Source organism: Felis catus, chromosome B2 (genome assembly GCF_018350175.1).
Source record: "Felis catus isolate Fca126 chromosome B2, F.catus_Fca126_mat1.0, whole genome shotgun sequence".
Classification (NCBI taxonomy): domain Eukaryota; kingdom Metazoa; phylum Chordata; class Mammalia; order Carnivora; family Felidae; genus Felis; species Felis catus.
This window is the reverse complement of record NC_058372.1, coordinates 101,441,712-101,457,685: the sequence shown is the minus strand read 5'-3', so window position 1 is coordinate 101,457,685 and position 15,974 is coordinate 101,441,712. Positions and strand designations below refer to the sequence as shown.

At 36.5% G+C, this 15,974-nt stretch overlaps 1 long non-coding RNA gene across 2 annotated transcripts in view; it reads left to right on the top strand.

Annotated features, from left to right (window-relative positions):
* The window catches only part of LOC123385517, a 114,770-nt gene that overhangs the window by 81,890 nt on the left and 16,906 nt on the right, over nt 1-15,974 (top strand). The gene's annotated exons all lie outside the window — the stretch shown is intronic.

Here is a 15,974-nt window from a genome sequence, read left to right as displayed (position 1 = left end):
GAACTTGATAGTAATTAGAATGTTAAAAATGTATGTATTGACTGAGAAATGTTGTACATTATTTCTCATTGCACTCTCTGAAAACTAATTAAGATTTAGCAGCATCTCATAATATTAGGCTATGTGTTGTCACATATAGACTTCAAATTTGCTCAAGCATTTCCAGGAGCAAGAAGATAAAATCACATCAAGGAGTTATTCTATTATGGCAATAGCAATTAAAATCACAGCTGAATCTAGTTTGACTAGTGTTTAAGTCACCCAGTGGGTAATGGCAATGGACTGTAGAGTCCCTAATATTTTTAGGACATATTCTTGGCGTGTATAACCATCCTAATTTGCTAATATAAGCCTGTTATGCTTCCTTTAACGTTTCTAAAATAGATAATGCTTTGATCTACTGGAAACCCAATTAAATTAAATGTATTATTTTTTTTTTTTGTAATTGAGAGGCTACCTATCTCCAAGGAGATTCCAAAAAGATTTATTGTACTGAAACATACTTACAATAGGACCTTAGAGATATAAGAGACCTGGGATATACTATTACTATAGAGGAGCTATATCCTTAGTTTTAAGCTTCTTGGGAAAAGGACACCTGTCAGTTTATAATAATGATGTGTGGTAACTGCTACTTTTTGTCAGCCTTTCTTCTCTTTGAAGACCCTGTCCTTTGGCCACATATGACCTAGCTTCGGCTCATCAAACCTATCTCACATACATATTGGCAGCTGACACATTAGTATCAAAATTGTGACTAAATTGATTACTCATATTTCTGCTCCCCTGGATCATGGACTCCTCATTGGATGTTAAAAGAATATAAAATAGTATTCTGGTCATTTCTTAGAATGCTTGGTTATGAGAAAAATGCATCTTATCCACCATGAATTCTTTTTGCACAAAAATAAAATTATTTCCTGAGTGATTAAAGAACATGTGTTTGCATGGTTAGTTGCATGGTTAGTGCATAAGTTAGTTCCTATTTTTAAAATATTATGTGTCGGGGCGCCTGGGTGGCGCAGTCAGTTAAGCGTCCGACTTCAGCCAGGTCACGATCTCGCGGTCTGTGGGTTCGAGCCCCGCGTCGGGCTCTGGGCTGACGGCTCAGAGCCTGAAGCCTGTTTCCGATTCTGTGTCTCCCTCTCTCTCTGCCCCTCCCCCGTTCATGCTCTGTCTCTCTCTGTCCCAAAAATAAATAAACATAGAAAATAAAATAAAATAAAATAAAATATTCTGTGTCAAGGCCATCAGATACAAATTATTCATTAGTAAAATTAAGTCATCTTCCTTTAAAAAAATGAGGATATCATGTTACTTAGATTTTCATATATACTATATATATATATATATATATATATATATATATATATATATATCTCACTATATCTCACCAGGACATGGAAGAGATATTTTTGCAGTTTATATTTGATCAGAAAAATCAAGATTTCTGCCCCCTCTGTTAGAAAATAATCACATTAATAAGAGGTTACAATTATGTCTCAAATGGGCACTATATGGACATTTAAATTATTACGTCTATTTAGTTTGGGTGCTTAACAAAGTGCTATATCTTAAGTAAGCTCTTTTACTAAACTATGTAGTCAATAAGCAATGTTATTTGTATGGTGAATTTTCCATTTAGGTAAAGTATTTTGGTTATTTGTATTTCAGTTTGGACTTGGTATAGATTTGATTGCATGCTATTTTTTATGGCCATGTTATCATACCTTGATACAATAATCTTGTTTGGAATCAGTTAGAACTGATTTTTATCTAACACAGGTTCTATCTAAGACATAAATTAGTTATTAGTTTCAAGTTGTCTAATCAAAATGACAACAGCCCCTAAAGCTCCCCTTGAGAGTTTCTGACAAATACAGTGGAATTTATGTTGTAATACAAAAGACTTGGAAAAAATATATTCATGACAGTTTCTTACTCAATGTATGATCATTATAATGTTGGTCTCCGTTCTTTTGGCTAAAAATGTTTTCAAGGTAACTAAAGTTCAATATGTTTTCAGCAAATCTTTTTTACCTAGTGATTGCTGAATCCCTTCTGACAAAAATTAAATCTTTGACTAAAAGACCTAAGTTTTTTACTTCTTTCCCTCTCCTTTTCCTTTTCCTTTTCCTTTTCCTTTTCCTTTCCCTCTCCCTCTCTCTCTCTCTCTCTCCCTCTCTCTCTCTCTCTCTCTCTTTCTCTCTCTCTCTCTCTCTTTCTATAACTACTGATATCTCTAGAATATAATAATAAATAAGAAGCTGGGAATGATTTAAGCATAAAATTTCACCTTAAGGATCTGAAAACAAGGCAAGGAAATTAAGAATTTGCATAAATTACAAGCAATAACAACTGGGAATAATGGGGTGTGAGTAGAGGAATAATGGGAGATACCCATTAAGCAACCCCAAAACAAGAAAATTAAGAAAAACTATAATGTCAGCCTCTTTCAGATCAATTTAAGAATGGGAATTGGGCCCATATTTGAGAGGGAAGAATAGTACTATAATTTCTTTTGAAAGCAATGGCAATGGGCCATTTATCTTGTTGGTTTTACCATCCCGGTGCCAGCATGGACAATTAATAAAATATTCTTGTTATGGAACTGGCAACTTCATCTTGCTAACTATTAACAAAGTGTCACTAACAACTATGTGCACACACTCGATACATACTCTAAGCTTAAATGAAGTGAAAACACAATCAATAAAGAAATTCAATATAAATAAACCAGTCAGCAAAGGAGACCAATATCTGCTTTTTCTTGGGGTAAACATGTAGAGTAGAAGCACAAATCAACCTGAATAATTTCATGATAAGCTCATGTTTACAATGAAATATCCAGGTGATATCTGAGTATTTAAGTGAGTCAGCAGGATAGATTATTTATAGGATTCCAAACAACTGGATATTTGGAAGTCCATATACATTAGTCCTCATAAACACCCAGGTAAAATAATCATAGATAAATGTGTTTCCTTTTTCAATAACAACAAAATATATAGTGCATTCTGCCTTGCCCCAATGACATTTCTAAGTTAGAACCAGGATTCGATGTTCTATTTCTGTAAGTATTTTGTAGAGCAAATGACTACGAATACATTAGAGTCTTTTGTTTTTTTCAACGTTTATTTATTTTTGGGACAGAGAGAGACAGAGCATGAACGGGGGAGGGGCAGAGAGAGAGGGAGACACAGAATCGGAAACAGGCTCCAGGCTCTGAGCCATCAGCCCAGAGCCTGACGCGGGGCTCGAACTCCCGGACCGCTTGATCATGACCTGGCTGAAGTCGGACGCTTAACCGACTGCGCCACCCAGGCGCCCCTAGAGTCTTTAAATTACAAAGGAATTTTCCAGTATTTTAGCTTCTCTATGGTTTTATCTCAATTTATTTTTATTCCCTAAAATAGTTTTTACCAGTAGTAGCATTATTATTATAAACAATGTATTTTGTAATAAAATTCAGATAATTAAATGATTTAATGTATTATTTGATGCAAATTTTCTTTTTCTTTAAGAGTATTGTAATTTCTGAAAATTCTTATTTCTCAAAATACAATGTTAGTCACAACTGGGTCAACTTAATGTCTTTCAAAATCAGGATCCTATCCAAGAACAATAAATCACTCTCATTATTTTAATCACACTACATAAACATTAGAGAAATGTTGAAAATTCAACTGCTGTCTTTCAGAGTTCTTTCAGTTACCAAAAATAAATAAATACACAGAAGGGAGTCTAAACAATATGACTGGAAAATCCTGATAAAGACACATTTATTTTCATTATCTTAGAGTTTTCATATAGCATGATGTCTCACTGAAAACTAAATTTGGTGAGTGTGTTGAATTATAGTAAAAATCTATTTTCTATATTGTTTTGTTTTAGAAAGTAAAAACTTCAAATGTGAACTTTACAAATAATATCTTTTGTTGCTTTTTCTTCTAATGGAAAATTGAGATACACTACCCTGTAATCTATGTAATTTTTATAATGCTGGAAAAGATGTTTTGTTTGATTACCTCTTCTATGAATGTGAATCCCTAGTATGAAAATGAGAATACAAAATTTTGAAGATTTTAGTTTATTACCATAACAGATTAGACTACTATTGGGAGATTTTGTTATGTCAGGAGGGCAATAAACATGCACATACCCAATATACAGAAAATAATAGAGAGATAACAATTAACCACTGAGGCATAGCCCCATAATTTAATGATTTGGTGAGCTATGTATGCATTAAGATAGCTTAGATAGTATGGTCCATCCAAGTGGTGTGCCTTACTTATGTACCAACATGGCCTTATCATTTCAAAGTAATTTTTTAAAACAAAAGTTATTCAAAAATCTGTTGTTCATGTCAAGGGCTTGAAGATAAACTGCCCTATTTTCCAAAACTAGCCGCTCTCCCTACTTTAGTCATTTTAATACCACGCATATGAAACAGCCTAAGTAAAATAAGTCAGAGAAAGACAAATATCATATGATTTCACTTATATGTGTATTCTAAACAACAACACAAATAAACAATAAAACCACAGAAATAGACTCATAAATAGCGAGCAAGATGGTGATCGCCAGAGGGGAAGGGGATGGAGTTGGAAGTGAGTGAAATATATGAAGGGGATTAAAAGGAACAAACTTCCAGTTATAAAATAAATAAGTCACGGAGATGAAAAATACAGCATAAGGAATATAGTTAATGATATTGTAATAACACTGTATGGTGACAGATGGTGAGCACTGAGTAATGTATAATTTGTCGAATCGTTACGGTATACACCTGAAACTAATATAACATCATATGTCAAGCACACTTCAATTGAAAAAAAAAAAAAAACCTAATGAGACTTTTCACAAAAGTAACACTCTTGATAATGCACAATGATAGTAAATCTTCAGAATGGCGAAGGGTGTTTTTCTTGGCTTCACTACATTATTTCGATGACTATTTTATGCACTGTTTATTTTAACCAGAGGTTTTTAATTGTTATTGGAGTTGTTGGAATCATGAAAACATCTCTGATGATTTAAATAGGTAAATTCCTATATACCATTTGACTAACAGTAGTTCTTTTAGCAATTGTGTGATGAAACAAAGGACATTTCCTCTACATACAAAAGCTGTGTTTTAATCCACACATTGTTGCTGACTTCCAAGAAATTAGGTACAAATATTCAGCTTATCCCCATAAAATATTCCCACTGAAATTAGGTGGAGTTCTGATTGGTTTAAATCTGAAGAGCATGGCTTACTGTCATACAGACTGTTGAAAAATTATGTGAAATAATTGAAATTGGAATGGTACACACCCATAATGCTCACTAGAAAACAATATAATTAAAACCACACTGATATATGACCTTGACCTAAATGGAATCAGTCTTGGACGATTCAGCAAGGCCTGTTTATCTTTGCTTTTTAATATATTTGCTCATCTTTTTTTTCAGTACTGAGAAGAAAAGAAAATAGCTTATTTTTGTTGGAAAATATCCAAACATCTGTATGTGGGTTTCTACTCTCCTTAATCATCTAGCTAAAACATAGGTCACTTCCTTATTATGTATGTGGACCTCTGCACAAAGTGGGACGGAACCTAGAGTATGGGTATATGACTTAAAAAAGCTTACTTCCAAATTTTATATATTTGAGTTTAAACTATTTTCCCATAATTTCTAACATTTAATGGTTGTATCTTTTTAATCTAAAATATGTATTTTATACCTGATATTAATAAAGATAATTCAACTACTCTTATTAAATATTTCCCTACCTTCTCATTCCATCCCAGTTCGTCCTAGACGAACTAGCCTGCATATCCACATCCCTGTAAACAGCTGCCTTGTGGTTACCCTCAGCATCAAGTTTCTTCCACTCTAGAGTATGATCTGCCCTCAGAAGGTGGACCTGGTGAGGAGGCTACAAGACTTCTGGAAGCGGGTCCAGTGACCTGTTCCTAGAGTATGGTTCAAAAACCCTCACAAGAGGCTATAGCCTCTGGATGAGCAGGCTTTCTTGGTCTATCAGTTTTCTCACCCCATATAAAGAGGTACCTGCAGGAAGGTCAGAAGAGGCACCTCTAAAATATGGAAGCCCAGCATAGGGGCATTCATACCTGAGAATATGGACATCCAGGAAATGCGAGTTTCAGACAAAGATGGCCAGCCATGTTGGCCCTTTAGAGCTGGAGTAGAGGCAGCTCTAGCAAGAGGTAGGGCGAGCCAGAGGTTGTGCCCTCAGCAGGAGACTCAAGTGAGCAAGATTGTATATTTGTATTGTACAAGTTGGACTCCTTACACTTTATATATCCTTTGTGTTTATTCTTTGGGGCATCTGTTCTCCCTTGTGTTTAGCAATATATTGTGTATTTTCAGCTTATCGCAGCTTTGCTAAAGAGAGCTATCTGTATTTGGTTCATTTAGAGCCTTTAGAGGAGATAGCCACTACAAACGTAAGCAAGGAATGAGAGGAGTAATCCAAGGGAGGAAGAGGTTTAGGAGAGAAAATGTGACTGAAGAGAGCAAGGCTCAGATCACTCAAACTCTGTACAAAGGTAACCTTGAAAATCCTGGGTTTATTTAACTAAAAGAGATCATTTCACTTCTCTCACTTATTTTTTCTTGTCACTAAAGTAGTCTGTCTAAATTTGTGATACAGCATATGATTTCCTAGTTCAGAAGTTACACATGACTCCCTATTGCCCACTATCTCATATCTAAAATTTTATTCACTCATTATTTATTGATCATCTACTATGTATCAAGAACTATGTACTAGGCATGGGGCATATGAAGACAGAACAAACTTGGTCTGGACCTTACACAGAATGTAGGAGAGATGATAAACCATAAAGGAAGAGAATAGAGCATGGGGGAGAAAGAAGTGAAGGTGATGAACTACTTTAGGTTAAGCGGTTGCAGAAGATTACATTGAAATCAGTACCTAAGAAAGAGAAGGACTCAGACATTCACAAAGCAAGAAAAACAGGGTTCCATGAGAGGCACCTGGGTGGTTCAGTCAATTGAGTATCTGACTTCAGCTCAGGTAATGATCTCATGGTTTGTGAGTTTGAGTCCTGCGTCGGGCTCTGTGCTGACAGCTCAGATCCTGGAGCCTGCTTTGGATTCTGTGTCTCCCTCTCTCTCCACCCCTCCCCCGCCACCAAAATAAATAAACATTAAAAAATTTTTAAGAAAAGAGTGTTCCAGGAAGGGGGGACAGCATGTGCAAAGGCCCTGAAGTAGAAATATTTGCCTTTTACCAAATTGAAAGAAGGGTACTGTACCCACTGTGTAGCAAGGAAGAGAGAAAGGGTGTTGGAGTATTAAACAGCAACCATGTCAGGCAGCACTTTTCTGGAGTTTGATATTTTTTTCCTTATAAAAGATTGCCATTGAAGAATCCTGCAGAAGGCATCAGCATAATTGATGTTTCGTTCTACAAAACTTCGACTGTTTTGTGAAGAGGGAATTGGAATGGATCAAAAGCTGGACCTAAGATACTATGAGAGGTGGCAGCAGTCTGGTGAGAAGCTATAGGGTTTAGTTTTCGTTCACAGTAGAAACAGTGTTTGAGGCACATTCTAGTGGCAGAACCTGACCAGTGAGGTGAAATTTCTCCAACAAGTCACAGCGTCATGGATATAAACCTGGAAAAAGTAAACGGATTTTGCTGGAGAGCTGGCAAAGGCAATGAAGATGTTTACTGTTATTATGTAACATATAACAGTGGTTATAAAACGGACTGTGGAACGTAGGTTGGAACAGAAGAGCTGGTGAGAGAGGAGAAGATTAATGGGTGAAAGGAGTATGGTAGTGAATAGACTTGAGATTTGAAATTTGTGGAGTAAGAATTTCAGGGTTGCTAGAAATCTATTGTGGGTTTTTTTTTTCTTTTTGTTTTGTTTTTGTTTGTTTGTTTATTGGGGGGTGGATTTTTTTGGTGGCAAACCAAGAGCTAACCCTGACTCCCGTAAACATTAAAAACAAAACCAAACCAAAAAATCTTATGATCAAGCCCTGGCAAATGCGGGACTGAAATTCAGGGAAGTTCCTAGGTCGATAAGATGACTCCGTGAAAGCACGATTCATTCCTATTTATCTTTGATCATTTGTATTTTCTAAATCTCCAAAAGAAATACTTTTTGAGTGACTTTTAAATGTGTTTTATATATTTATATCCATTGATTATCCATCTGCATTCAGAAGACAGGCCTGATACACTAATTGTATAATCAGGGAAGTAACCATTACCTACTAAAGCCCTATCAGCTTAAGCAAGAAAGCTGGAAAGCACAGGAGGTTATGTCCAAAGGGTGGAAAGTTAGAAAGTGTGATTTCAGAAATGGTGCCACTGCTGATGATAATAAGGAGTGATAAGGGGTGGTGGCTGAGCACTGCAGGAAAAGTCCTAGTCAAGAAACCAAGGTCACTCGTTACATATTCAATGAAGAGAGAAGGTGTCTGACGTATGGGAAGAATTGAAGAAGCCATAATCAAAATAAAGATTATGTATTATAAGAGCTAACTGGAAGGCATGGAAAGAATGGATAGGGAATTATGTGGGTTAAAAGTGTTAAACAGGGAACAATGCATTATATGGAGCAATGGGAATAAGTAAGGGAAAATGGAATACAGAGGTCTCAACCCTGCACTGGCTCCAGAAACCTGTTGTTCCCTATAAGACTCCAGGTCTCTGCACAATCTCTTGTAGTTCTCCTGTACTCCCCTATACCTTAGTTATAAGCCCTCAGGTAAATGAATCCTTCTCAAAGGATTCCAATTTGAGTGTATAATTGATTTCCTGTTAGAAGCCTAAATGATGTATCAGCTAACCTAAAACATCGTGTCTCACTTTTTTCTCTTTTATATCTTATGGTTAGCAATGGTGGCCAAGTTTTGAATAACTGCTAATAATCAAGCATTATGTCTATATAACATAGTAATAGGTATTATATTATTTAATATTTTAACAACTCTGTGAAGTAGGTTGTGCTATCTCCATATTATAAGTGAGGAAACTAAGACTCAGAGATGTTACATAGTTAGTAAGTTGCAGAGCCACTCTGTTCCAGTGTTTATAATTTTAAATACAAGTATTGTACTGACTCCCACAAGGGGGATAGGAAGATGGGTAAGCCTTTTCTCTGCACTTAAGGCAGCATCTACACACACTCACACACACACAGTCACACACACACGTTAAGGCAATGAGTCATAGGTTTCTTGGACAGATATAAATGGTATAATTTTAAAACATTTATGTTCACTATAGTTCGAGGAAGACAAAAAAAGAAATGGTATACACTCTAAAGAAAGGGTGTTATTGTCCTTAGCTGCATACAGTATGATATTCATTCTTTGTACATGTAAATTACTAAAATTTTTGAAACAGTTGTAAAGAAAGTGTGTATATGAGTGTTCTTCAAACTATAAACTGATAGCGGGTACAGAAGAAATGCACTCGAAAAGCTCCCTGAAGTCTATCAAAATGAGTCCTAACTAACTTGAGAAGTTAGCTGGGTGAAAACAACATTTATTCCAGTAGGGGTATATGGTGGAGAGTTTAAGCCATTCTGGGCACACAGACAGCCACAGCGAAAAACAGCTCAGTAGATTCAAAGCATGAAGATCAAAGGTGTTATAATTACATTCTGTTTCCATTTCTCCCTACTTTCTGTGCATGCTTATTATTTTATGCTGTTTATTCAGCCCCATTACCTATTCCCTCTAGTTCTGAGGTCAACAGAATGGCATTTCCCCTCTAGAGCACTACTAGCTCACATCCTGTAATTGGCTGGTGGAATTAGAGAGGTTGAGGTTATGGGAACAGAAGATTCCCCCTTTAATAAAAATGCAGAATTGTCCCTGTGTGATTTACTTTCACCCATTCAAACATTATTCAGATGCACAGAGGGTTTTTTTTTTCTTTCATTTAAAAAAAATTGAGATGTTTGGTATTAAATTGGGCTGGCTAAAAACCATTAGACAGAGATATTTACAACTTGGAGGAATTCCAGACACTATCAATCCAGACACTTTTGTTAAAAAAAAAAAAAATCTTTAGACATCATTTGCAATTCACAGGACAGTCGTTTTCATATAGGGAAAGGTGTTATCTGAGAAAATTATATCAAAGACAACACACAAAATCTCACAGAACAGAAAATTAGATAAGAAATGTTCTTTGAGTTTTAAAACTTCATTTTATTCTTAAAAACACAAATATGCTTTTGTAAAATACTTCATTTATGATCTGGCATTTCTGTTGTCAATACTTTATAGAAAGGGAGAATAGCACTTGACTTATTTATTTCAGGGAAAATTTTGAATCTTTTCTTAAGACAACAGAACTTGAAAACTAAATCAAAAACTTTACCATCCCCAAAGTGCATCTCTTAGAAGCAGAAGCCCAGCCAATCTTGGTAATCTTAATAGTGACTCTTAACCACTGGCAACAAGGGGACTTTTCCATTCAGTACCATCAAAGACAGTTGAAATTAAAGAAACTGAAAATGAAGGAGGTGGTTTGGGTGGAGGGGAACCACTGATGTAATCTAAACCACATTCAACCAGACCCTGATAAAAAAAAAAAGGTTTCCGTATTCATATTGATTGGATAGATCGTATAGGCTTTTTTTTCTGTTGTGTTTTACTTTTCCTGGTTATTGTGACTCTGCACAATGGAAATAGAAATTCTAAGGGTTTGTGATGTGTCTTTGCAAGCCTGTGTGTGCTGCGCAGATGGGAGAAGGAGGGAGACAGAAGGGAGGGAGAAAGAGAGAGAGAGAGAGGGAGAGAGGAGAGAGAGGGAGAGAGGGAGAGATTGCACAATGGTAGATGGAGCTAGTATTCTTGTAGGCTATTTGGCACCCTTCACAACACATTCCAAACCCCAAATTGACTATGTGAAAATTAACTCTTATGTGGCAGCCTTCGTGGATTTAGATTTTCCCAAGTACATCCTTCATTTCACTCTGAGCCATTTTGAATTTGGCCTTTTTCTAGGGCAATAGCATCCATGAAAGCTATAAACACAAAAGAGTGGGACTGTTCATCAATCAAGCCCACTGAGTTTTGTTGGTATATATTCTCTTCACCGTGGATAATGTGGAGAAAACAAGATTTGTGTGAAGCCAAAAGAACTAAGACTTGAGACACCAAGACTGGTAGGGCACATAGGGCTACGTGGGATGGGCTAGAGCACGAGGGAGTTAATAATCAAGACAGGTGAACTCCAAAAATTCACTTTCTGGGGAGGTTGGAGGAAAACTTGATTAAAAACTTTCCCCATTTTCTTTTTTTACCAACACGAAGCAATTCCTTCGGGCAAGCTTAATCCCTATAGACCTCAGTTTATTCAATGAGTAATGTGGAATATCTTCTACATCAGGATAAAAAAATAATACTTAGCATGCATGGTGAGTCTTCCGTATTCCTCCACCATGTGGCCAGGAGGCTTGGATGGTTGCACCTTTTCTTGCCATAGCCAGGTCCTCAATCGTCAAAGTGATATGCCAGAAATAACTATTAATTGACTGGAGCTGGTGGGCGAGGTGGAACCAATCCACCACTCAGAGCCAGAAGGACCATTGACATTTGAATTTATGAATCCAAAATGTGTGGTAAATGCTCTGTATTTTTCTGTGTGGCAGAAAAATAAAAGAGATGGGAAAAGGTCTTAAATAATAGCCCTTTGTGAGTAACTTTGGGTTAAACCTGTCCTAAACCAAGTGGTTTCTCAATATTCACTATGCATCACAATCACCTGGGAAGATTTTTAAACTACCAATGCTCAGGCTTAATCCTCAGAGGTTCTGATTCAGTTATTCTGGGGTGAGACCGAAGCATCACTTTTTTAAGCACTTCTAATGATTCGAATGTACAGACAGGGTTGATAACCATTGAACGGATGGAAACAAAACAGCAGCACTGAATACCACTCCTCTCAGATAAGCATAACAAGCAACGGGGGGGGGGGGGGGAGAGAGAGAGAGAGAGAGAGAGAGAAAGAAATACTAGAGAAATTTGCTCTAGGAGGCAAGGATTTTGTTGAGCTTTGAAGATTAAGAAGGATCTGAATAAAGGGGAGAAAATTTCAGGTTGAGGAAGCAGAACAGAGAAAAAGAACAGTGGTATAAAACATTCCCGTAAGTGGAGTAGACGTAGAAGACTGTCATGTTGAAGCTATGAGAAATTAGATTGGCTAAGTGTATGGAGCTATTGAAATTGGCCAGCTTTTATCTTTCCAGTGCTTGCTAGACTGTCATATATACTTGCAATACCGAGTGTTACAAAAGCATTCAATCTAAGTGTTAGTAACTGAATGAATAACCACTTTACTACTTTCAAAAACAAAATAATTCAAGTTTTTGACCTGACCAGCAAAGTAGAGAAACCCTTAACCAGGTAGGGAGAGCTGGTAACTGGAAAGTCTCTGCCTGTTCTTCTTGTTTAGATACCAGGAAGAGATGTAAATTGTTTCTGAAAATGGTTTCTTATGAAAACAGTGTAAGAACTCCACAACCCATGGAAAATAATGTAACCTGGCATCCATGTTGGAGGAAATGCATATCCTAAGGATCACGTTTCCTCTCTATAACAATATTGAACTCACTGGGGCATAAAATAAAATGGTTTTATACATCATGTCATCATTACGTGCCTAAAATAGAGCTTTGTAACAGGTGGGTACAGTAGTCCCCACTTTGTCTTCCATTTCAATTTTCAGGGTTTCAGTTACCACCAGTCAACTGTGGTCTGGAAGCAGACGCTCCTCTTCCTGGTAAATGGTCAGAAGCAGCTTAACGCTAAGTCACAATACCTAAACCATTCACCTCCATCTCACCACATAGGCACTTTCTGGCTCACATCATCGCAAGAAGAAGGAGGGTGACTACAGTACAAGACAATATTTTGAGAGAGAGACCACACAGAGTTTTTATTAAGTATATCATCATAGTTGTTCTATTTTATACATTATTGTTATTAATATCTTAATGTGATTATTTATAAATTAAACTTTATCATAGGCATGCATGTGTAGAAAAGTAACATAGTATGTATATGGTTTCGTACTATAGTTTTGGCATCTTCTGGGGGTCTTGGAACATATCCCCCACAGATAAGGGAGACTACTGTATTCGGTGCACGTCTGAAATTAACAAACAAGTTTATGGTCCTTGTTTTTTGTTTTTCTATTATTGCCCTTTTGTTTTCTTGCATTTGGGTTCTTATAGTCTTTCTCCTAATTAAAGTCTTTTTGTTTTCTTCACGTTTCTTGCAGCACAATGCACCTGTGCAGCTAGCCTCTTGGTTCGGGATGCATTTCTAAAGTCAAAGTAATGGAAGCTTTTAAGTAGCTTCGGACTAAATTCACTTAACATGAGGGAAAGGTTAATGGATATAACCAGACCATGAAAACAGAGCTTTACATGCAATTTCTTTTCTATTTAACTTTGTGTTTTGGAGGCAGCTAAAAATAACCCAGGCACACCTGTGCCATTAAGTAATACTTTATAACGTAGACTTTAAGTTATGCTATGTTTCCAATTAAGGGTTGATGGCTAAGTAGTTGCTTTAATTTATCTGGTCCATTTGAATGATTTCAAGTTGGCATCATTTTTTCCATGATTTGCAAAAACAGGAACAATAATATAAAGCTCTTCCTGTGACTCATCAATGATACTATTTTTAGTCTTGGCTTTTCTGGTTATATTCACTGATAAACAAAAATAAAGTGCCTTAGGTAATAAAATTTTAATAATAATAATAATAATAACAATAATGACACTCAACAAAAAATCAGCACTATGCATAATCATAGAGGAATTCTCAAGCATTTTTCTCCATTTTATAGATAAGCTGACAATCACATATTTTCCTACAGCCTATAAAAATTCATAAAAATCTCTGTCATTGTTCAGTGTCTTCAGTTATATATTTTTGAAAATCGCATGCCCAGAAACCATAAACAAAGAGGACTTTGACACTTTTGGATTAGAGAATGGTCAGAACCAGGATAGGCTCTGAGAGCCGGTGTTGGCTCTGAGTCTCTCTTAAAGGAGGCACATTCCAAAGAAGGGGTTTTGTTGGAGTTTCATAGTGAGTGGCTCACTCACATCAGAGACTCCCCAGTATTGTAATCTGAAAATTTTCCACTTCTCATCTAGATTTCCCTTAGATCTTGTTTTTAATTCATCCATAATCGTACTGCTTTATATAACACATCTTTATTTTATTATATATTCCCTTCTAGTCTTTCAATTAGTAAAATATTTTTTAGTCATAAGCCATATATATATATATATATATATATATATATATATATGGTTTGTATATATATAAAGCTTGTATATATGTAAAGAGAGATAATATCTTGTATGCACAAAATAACAGACACATCTGCATTTCCTTGTGTACTTAGGAAAAATTTTAGCATCATACCAATATTGCAAAGAGTCTTAGAATGTCCAGTCCAATGATCCATCTGATTTTATTTATTTTTTTTATTACATGTTTTTATTTTTGAGACAGAGAGAGACAGAGCATGAGCAGGGGAGGGGCAGAGAGAGAGGGAGACACAGAATCCGAAGCAGGCTCCAGGCTCTGAGCTGTCAGCACAGAGCCCGACGCCGGGCTTGAACTCACAAACTGTGAGATCATGACCTGAGCTGAAGTCGGACGCTCAACCGACTGAGCCACCCAGGCGCCCCATCCATCTGATTTTAGAATCCTCTTCTACTACATTTCCGTAAGCATTGTCTAGGTCAGCTTTGAATATTCTCAGGGGCAATCCACCATCAAGTCTTTGGATAACTCTAATCATATTTGAAATTTCTCCCCCATATCGCACTGTACTTTCTGCTTATGGTTCTTTCTTTAGTCTTTGACAACATACAAATTTGATCTAATGGGTCTCCCACATGCGAATGCACATACCACTTCTATTTCTTGCAGTAATTCCTTAAATGATGTCGTTTCCAAATCAATCTCTCATCAAGCAACATTCTCAAGAGTATTACCTTGAGGGGTATTCCATTTCCAATTATAGAAAAACGTATGAAAGTAAGTATGAAAGGAAGGCCAAGCATGAGCTTGACTGCTTTGTATTTTGTTTTATTTCATTCCTGTTGGCCCGTATCAAAGTTTACCATTAAATAAAATCACAAGGTTTCTAACCATCACATGGTTGCTAGCCAACACTCTTTGATGTTCATCACTACTAGGTATGTTCACCACAACTATAGTTTATCCTTACGATGTGAATTTCTAATGTGCTCAGGTGTGTAGCCTTAGAAAAGGTGTCTTTATCTCAAACTTCAGGTTAAATTCTAAATCCATGTTCATTGTGATTAATTAGTTTTCCTTGCCAGAATTGATTAAGAAATGGAAGGACATGTGACTCAGTTGTAGTCCATGAGATGTGTAGGAGAGTCTATTGTGAGGGGGTAAGGAGACCGGTCTCTGAAAAATAATTTCCTACAAGGAAAAAGAGAACACCTAAAGGGACAGCTTCCCTTCTGCCGGACATTATCTGATCTTCCTGTAATGCCTGGGAATACAGCAACTTCCTTGCAAGCATGAGGTGAATTAGCCATGCACAGAAAGGTCAGGCAGAGGCACAGAAGATGAGAAAGTAGGTCTCTTTTGTTTATTTTAAAAATTTCAAGGTAAATTTAAATCCAGTGAAATAGAGGTTAAAAAAAAAACCTATGAATTTTGACAAATCAATATGGTCATGTAACAATCCCACAGTCAAGGTACAGAATAGTTTCATGACCCTAGAGAGTTCTCCTGCATCTTTGCAGTCAGTCACCTTCCTCCACTTCTGGCCCTTGGTAACCACTGGTGTCTTCTCTGTCATAGTTTTGCCTTTCCCAGAATTCCATATAAATAGAACCATGTAGTATATAGCCTTTGACTCTGGCTTTTATCACTGAGCATAATGGGTTTGAGGTTCATCT